Here is an 8,184-nt window from a genome sequence, read left to right as displayed (position 1 = left end):
TGACGATTTTCCTAATAATGCTCCCAAGCTGGCGAGTCATCACCAACAAAGCCACGCTCAGTATTCCGAGACCTGTGCTTCTCTCCTGAAACCCCCAGAACCTTCCATTTGGGATGGTCGCCTCGTGTGTTCCTACAGCAGCTCCCTCGGGATTCAGCAGGGCGGGGGAGGAAGATTCTCCCGCGTGTACGACAGTCGCCCTGTAGGAGTCAGTGTTCCCATCCCCGGCCATCTGACGGTGCAGGATTCCACCGGGCATTCCTAAGGCCTGCCAGGATGCTGGGCTGGAGAAGCTCTCGTGCTCAGACATCTGTGTCTGGGCGGACAATGACTGTGTCTCCGAACTCCCGAGGCACTTCATGCTTCTTACAGATGGACGGCTCTCCGGCTCTCTGGGCAGAGCGCTGGGTTTCTTGTCCCTGCTGGGTTTTCCCGGGAGTGGCTTCCTTCCTGTGAAGAGTCTGGTTTCTTTTGCACCTGATTCCATTCTGCTGGTTAAATGGGATCACCGTGGCTTCTCCCACCGAGAAAGGGAACGGGCCGCAGAGATGGTTTGGGGCGTAAGGCGCTCGCCGGGCTTGGGGCCACCCCAGGGGCACAGCCTGGACAGTCCAGAGGCATCGCCGGGAGCCTTGCCAGGGGCACACAGAGCTGGAGAGAAGCCCTCAGCGCTGTCCTGTGTGGCTCCAACGCCCTCCCCTAGGGGAGAAGCAGAAAGGTGGACAGGGCTGCAAAGGAGCCCCCAGATGCAACGGCGGAGGGGAATGTAAACTGGGACTGACTCCATGGGAAAAGTAATGAGATCCCCTTAACAGCACTGAAGGGGGGTGCCTTTGAACACAGCAACTGGGTCTGAGCCTCGGCCCACCAGGAGTGACCTGAGTACAGAGCCAGGAGGTATTCCTGAGCACCACCAGAAGTGCGCCCCCAACCCCCTGGAAAAACCCTGAAAAGGAGGAGGGAAATAGCTCATAGGCTGAATGCTTTGAATGCGAGAGCCCCGGGTTTGGTCCCCAGCACTACTTGGTCATCTGAGCACTGACTACTAGGAGCAGCCCAAAAGTAGCCCCTAAGCACCACTGGATATGCCGCCCTCCAAAATACCCCTAAAAATGGCAATTCCACATGGCCCAGAAGTTCCACATAGGTATTTATCTGAAAACTATGAAAACACCAATGTTTGCACCTCTTCGACCGCAGCCGCTTTATTCACAATAGCCAAGACACAGACACAATATCCACCCACAGGTGGCTGATAAAGCAACTACAAACAGCATCCAGAGATACAACTCAGCTGGGAAAAAGGATAAACTCATGCCTTTTGTGATGACTTGGTGCGATGGGAGATGATCCTGTCAAATCAAAGAAGTCAGAAGATAAGTGTAATTACCCGAGGGTTTCACTCAAGTGTGGAGTATGAATAACTATAGCAAAGGAACAAAGAAAAAAAATAACTCAGCTCTGTGAAAAATAGTATGGTATAATGCTGCAAACAGGGGTGGGGGGATGGAGGGAGAGAGAAGGAAAGTGTCTGTCATAGAGTCAGGCTTGGGGGAGGTGTCGGGAGGGAAACTGGGGACATTGGTGGTGGGAATGTGCACTGGTGGAGGGACGGGTGTTGGAACACGGTATGACTGAAACTCCACCATGATAGCTTGGTAACTCTGTATCTCACAGTGAATCAATTAAAAAAAAAAAAAAAGAGGAAAATAACTTTAAGTCCCCGCACCTAAAAAAAAAAAAATAGTATGGTCCCAGAGAGGGAAGGGAAAGGATTAAGATGAGGGAGGAATTCCATCTGATCATGGGAACGGGGCTAAAGTTTTATTGATGAGTGCGGGAGAATTATAAACACAGGTAACTGTGACATTTGCACGGTGTTCTAAACTAATAGGTAAAGCAATACAATTTCCATGAAAAAAAAAATCAAACATGAGCTCTCTGTTGCTGTGTTTTCTTGTGGTGTTTGAAGAAACAGACATGGAGGTAGAGGTTCGTGTGTCAGCTGTATGGGACCCACACACCTCCTATTATAACTCCTCCTATTGTAACTGCTGCTTCTTCTTTTTTTCTTTCTTTCTTTTTGGGTCACACCCGGCGATGCACAGGGGTTACTCCTGGCTCTGCACTCAGGAATTACTCCTGGCGGTACTCAGGGGACCATACGGGATGCTGGGAATCAAACCTGCGTTCGAGGCAAACGCCCTACCTGCTGTGCTATCGCTCCGGCCCAGGAACTGCTTCTTCGAAGAGAGCAATGGAAGTCTCCGGGCACTGCTGCTGCGCCAATCCTCGTTTTATTGAGGAAAGGGCTCTGCATTCGAGCCGAGTTCACTCACCGAGTTCTTTCCCAGCGCTCTACTCGCTGTGTCCTCAGACGCGTCCTTCGCAGCAAGGAACTTCAGGACCCCTTGGAGGGATGCTGGGGCTCAGAAGCCTGTCCAAGGGAAACAGCCAGAACAGCTGGGCCGAGCCGGAGTTCAGCCACCTAGACGTTATCTCATCCATCCCACCGAGGGCGAGAGAGCCGTTTCCAGTACTGTGTCCTGTGCTGGTGGTCGTGTCCGTTCTTAGCATTCTACTCCTCAAGAATTTTTTTATCATGGACATAACCCAGCATGAGCAAATAAAAGAACCAAATTCTTGAGTCCTTGGGATGTTTGGAGAGAAGAAAAACTTATCTTTCAATGCACAGGTGATCTTGGTATGCCCAATGCTCAGCATCAACAATAAAATATTGGAATAAAAAAAAGTGCCTGCCATAGGGGCAAGAGGAGGGGTGGTCGGTGGGAGGGTAGCTGGGGACATTGGTGATGGGAAATGGGCACTGGTGAAGGGATGGGTATTGGGGAATTTAATGCCTGACATCCAATCATGAACAGCGTTGTAACTATGTATCTCACAGTGATTTAATTAAAAAATACATTTTTAAAAAGCACTGGGTTAAAATGGAAAAAATGAAAGAAATCACTAACCATTCCACCTGATTTCAATATTATTTTTAATTGGGGGGGTCTATCTTTCAGATATAATTGCTATGATACTTCATATATTATTGTGTATTATATTTTTAAAGAATTACCACAAGTATTTTCTGTATTGCTTACATAATAAGTGCATTTAATCATTGGATTTATATCCTCGTTGATGTAATTAGCTACATTATTCTCTTCTTGTTGAAAAATTCAATGTTTTTCTTTTTCAATGTGTTTTTCTATTATAGATAGAAACATCTGTCCTGCATCTGTCAAAATATTTCCTTAGGAAAAAGCTCTTGGGTAGGATTACTTGGACAAAACACATGAAAGTCTTGGTCGCTTTTACTACATGTTATCTGATCCCTTCAAGAAAGAAACAGACCAATTTGAATTGCTCCTTGCTACAAATTCTAATCTTCCTGACATAATATGCTAACTAATTGCATTTATCTAGTTACTAATAAGCACACCTATCTCTGGCTAAACTATACTTAAATTGTCTTCTCTCTCTTTTGCAAATCTTTCTTAAAGCCAACAGTGTAAAAGCACCAGAAGCTTATGAAGTTTCTGTTGCTCTCATCCAGAATTAAGTCAAATGATGGAAGGGAAGTTCCAGAAACACGAAGGAATAATACTGTATTGTTTGCATACAGACATTTTCCATCTATTTCATCCAAACAACCTTCCAGCAATGACCTATGCCACCTCTCTTCCTGGTCACCTCTCAGGCAGCCTAATAGCTTCTTCCCATGTAGCCCACTTTCAGAAGGAATAGAATGGGCTTGGAGAACATCTCAAGAAACCTTGTAGCCCTTCTCTAACATACCATCACTTGCTTTTTCCAGGAATTAGTTTTAACTTCTTTTTTCCTCCCACACTAACATCTCACCTTCTGAAGATATATCAAAATTCTACTTTGAGGGCAAAGGGGATTTTAATGTTTTTTTCTTTTTAGGTCACACCTGGTGATGCACAGGGGTTACTCCTGGTTTGCACTCAGGAATTATTCCTGGCGGTGCTCAGGGGACCATATGGGATGCTGGGATTCGAACCCGGGTTGGCCGTGTGCAAGGCAAATGCCCTACCCGCTATGCTATCGCTCCAGTCCCTTAATTTTTTTCAATTGCTTCTAGAACCACACCCTGCAGTCTTCAGAGGTTACTCCTGGCTCTACACTCAGGAATCACTTCTGGTGGTGCTTGGGGGACCATATAGGATTGAACCCGGGTTGGCCACATGCAAGGCAAGCGTCTTACCCATTGGACTCTCTCTCTGGCACCAATGAGGGGTAAACGTTTTTTCAGTACTTTTTTGTAATCATGAAACAAGGATATAATAAAGGATATAATAAATAATCTTGCTCCTGTTCTGGCTTTTGTTCTGTGCTAAGTAGGAAGTCACAACCTGTCGGTACTGGAGAAATTGTCTAAAGAAAAGCAGCATGATATCTCTCTTTCTCACCTTTTCAAATAGGCCTTTTCAAATGAGGAAGATAAATGAGATGGTTCCCCCAAACTGGACGCACTTTAGCAAATGTTACAAAAAGGTCCGAGCTCTTTAATAAGAAAATAACATAGCGATGGATTTATGATGTATTTTCTCTTCTTCGAGACTGAATAGCCCTTCAGTTAGAAAACCCAATTTTGAAAGTCTGTGTCATTTCTGTTGGTCATCAGAGAATTAAAACACATCATGAATCCGATTAAGTTAAAAAAAAAAAAAGTTGACACCCTTAAGTGAATTATAGAGAGTAGGACTAAGATCTAATTAGAAGTGCTCTGCCAGATGAGATTACTTATAAGCTATAGACATTGCTTAAACCAAAACAGAAACTCCCATAGGCAATGGAATAGTTTTTTTGGTTGAAATTTATTTTATTTTTTCTTTCCAGACCCAGGGCCAGAGCAATAGTATAGCGGTAGGGGGCTTGCCTTGCAGGAGGCTGACCCAGGTTCCCTTTCCAAACCCCTGGTCCTGCCTATGGTCCCCCAAGCCTGCAAGGAGTAAGCCCGGAGTAAGCCCTGAGCACCACTAGATATGGGCAGGGGTGCGGGGGGCGGGGGGAGGCATAGGAGGGAATAAACAGACTTATGCACACAAATCTGGGTTCATCATTATCACACGGAAGTTATTATTTTTAAATCATTATGTGCCTTTTAAGACTTTTTAGCAGGAAGCAGACACTTAATAACAGGAAGACTTTGTAAGAAATGTCTTCTTTTAGGAATAAAGAATAGAAGTCAGAAAATGGGGGATGTACTCTTGAGAAGAAATCTACCACAAACTAGACACAGTATTTCCAGATGCCTCTGTAAAAGCATTTCCTTTATAAAACCTTCCATAAATTAGCAGTGAACTTCCTTGGGTTGAAGACTGCCCGGCTGATGATCTTAATTTCTTCCTAACATTTATTTTAATGACTTTCACTACTGTTAGATCTTTCCCCTCGTCAATTTTCTTCAGTCATGTTACAAGTTCTGGAGAAAACAACTCATTCTTTCAGTCTCAATTGTCCCCTGCCCCTACCAGTGCCTGGAGAAGTCACTTATTAAATAAAAACAATTGTGAATCAGACCCTGAGTTGCAACTAGAGAGAAAGTGGAGAGCAATTTAGCACAGCTCTCTTCACCCATTTTGTCAAGCCTAGGATGGGCTAGAAAGTAGATTGAGGGACTGGAGCGATAGCACAGCGGGTAGGGCGTTTGCCTTCCACGCGGCCAACCCGGATTTGAATCCCAGCATCCCATATGGTTCCCTGAGCACTGCCAGGAGTAATTCCTGAGTGCAGAGCCAGGAGTAACCCCTGTGCATTGCCAGGTGTGACCCAAAAAGAAAAGAAAAAAAAGAAATTAGATTGAACAAGCAATAGTAACATGACAAGAGTAAATGCTAAATGCTATGCTTCCTCCGTAGGCAGCAAGAGAGTCAGGAGGAATTGTCTGGGGCTGCGTGCCTGCACTGTGTCCATCCAAGGGAGTATTCCACAAAGCGTGGGGTGCTCTGTTGGATCTCCTTTGAGGCTGACTACGCATTCTTCAGATACCGCTTCCTGGCCTCTGAATTTATGATGGGAATCTTTTTTTTTTTTTTTTTTTTGCTTTTTGGGTCACACCCAGCGATGCTCAGGGGTTACTCCTGGCTTTGCACTCAGGAACTACTCCTGGCGGTGCTTGGGGGACCATATGGGATGCCGGGGATCGAACCCGGGTCGGCCGCGTGCAAGGCAAACGCCCTACCCGCTGTGCTATCGCTCCGGCCCCAATGATGGGAATCTTTTGAGCCTCACACCCAGATTGTATGTGCACCAAACCGCAAGGAGTCTGTGAGGGTTTCCTGAGACCTGGATCAGCAGAGCCGACTCCAACTCTCCACGTCCCAGCAGAATTGATTGTTTCTTTGATATTCTTTCTGTAGAGTTTAAGAGTCAAAGGGCTGCTTAGGCTGACACACAGGTAACCTTCACTGAGCTTTGTGCCAGCGGATTGAATGGGTACATGTCCATTCGCACAATCCACGGAAGGGACAAATGCCCATGGGTACACGGCCAGAGCACACTGTGAGTTTCAACACTCATTCGATTGGATTATGAATAACTGATCACATTAAATTTGGGGAAAATGAGGTTTAAATGCACTGAGAAAATAAAAATAGGAATAGGAATTAAGATTCATTAATGCAACAAATTATGACTGATGAACTGCCACGGGCTTGTCCTTTCTTAGGACCTGGAGTTATGGAGGCCTGGAGAGAGTGCAGTGGGGAGGGCTCTTTTCGCCTTACCTGCGGCCAGCTCGGCTTTGATCCCCGGCAGCGAGTATGGGCCCCTGAGCACAGAACCAGGAGTAAGTAAGCCCCGAGCACTGCCAGTGTGGCCCCCCTCCAAAACCAACCAAACAAACAAACAAAGAAATCTGGAGTTACATTAGAATTTGGGTGGGCTGGAAAGAGAGGAGAGCGGGTTGGGCCTTTGCCTGGCTCACAGTCAGCCTGGATTCGATCCCTGGCATCCCATATGGTCCCCTGGCCACTGCCAGGAGAGATTCCTGAGTGCAGGATCAGGAGTAACCCCTGAGCATCACTAGGAGTGATCCCCCGCCCCCCCCACCAAAAAAAAGAATTTGGGGATTGCTGAAGCTGGTAGAGCAGTGAGGTCACTGTTGCTTCCTGGACACTTTGCCTGCAGCACGGATAAGGGCAGGTGAGGGGAAATGAGGAAATAAGATGGGGATGATCCTGGCTGGTCAGACATCCTACGGTCTACAGGGAATCCTGGCAGAAAGAGCAGGCTGGGGGGCCAGAGTCTAGCACAGCAAGTCGGGTATTCCTGACTGACCCAGGTTTAGTCCCCAGCACTTTGTGTGGTCCCCAAAGTCTCCCAGGAGTGATCCTTGGGTGCAGAACTAGGAGTAAGCCCTGAGTACCACTGGGTGTGACCACTGAATGAAACAAAAAGCAGACTGCCCACTGGGAGGACCAAAGGGGATGCCTGGGGGGAGAGATGGGCAAATGAAGAGGTGGTGAAGTTTCCAGAAGGAATCAACCAATTCTAAACTAATAACCAAACTAACTAGTAGAGATAAGGACCAGGAGGTTTGCTCCACAGCTTGGAAGCCGGCCTCACCTCCTGGGGGAAAAAGCAGCTCAGATAGAGAAGGGACCACCAAGTAAAGGGTGCTTGGAGGGTCTGCTCGGGATGGGAGATGTGTGCTGGAGCTAGACTGTAGACCAAACACGATGGCCACTGTATTGCAAACCACAGCACCCAACGGGAGAGAGAGAGTAAAAGGTTCTGTGCCTGGCCGCCTGGCCTGCCACAGAGGCGGGGTGGGGTTGACGGGGGGTGGGGGGGAGATGGGATTGGGGTGGTGGGAGGGATACTGGGAACGTTGGTGATGGAGAATGAGCACTGGTGGAGAGATGGGTACTCAACCATTGTATGACTGAAATCTAAGCATGGACGTTTGTAAGTCTGTAACTGTACCTCATGGTGATTCATTAAAAAAAATAAGTTAAAAAAAAGAAATAAAGAAAAAAGAAGAAAGTAAAAGAAGAAGAAGAAGAAGAAGAAGAAGAAGAAGAAGAAGAAGAAGAAGAAGAAGAAGAAGAAGAAGAAGAAGAAGAAGAAGAAGAAGAAGAAGGAGGAGGAGGAGGAGGAGGAGGAGGAGGAGGAGGAGGAGGAGGAGGAGGAGGAGGAGGAGGAGAGAGA

This window comes from Sorex araneus, chromosome 7 (assembly GCF_027595985.1).
Source record: "Sorex araneus isolate mSorAra2 chromosome 7, mSorAra2.pri, whole genome shotgun sequence".
Taxonomy (NCBI): domain Eukaryota; kingdom Metazoa; phylum Chordata; class Mammalia; order Eulipotyphla; family Soricidae; genus Sorex; species Sorex araneus.
The sequence above is the reverse complement of the archived record's forward strand: the minus strand, read 5'-3'. Positions refer to the sequence as shown.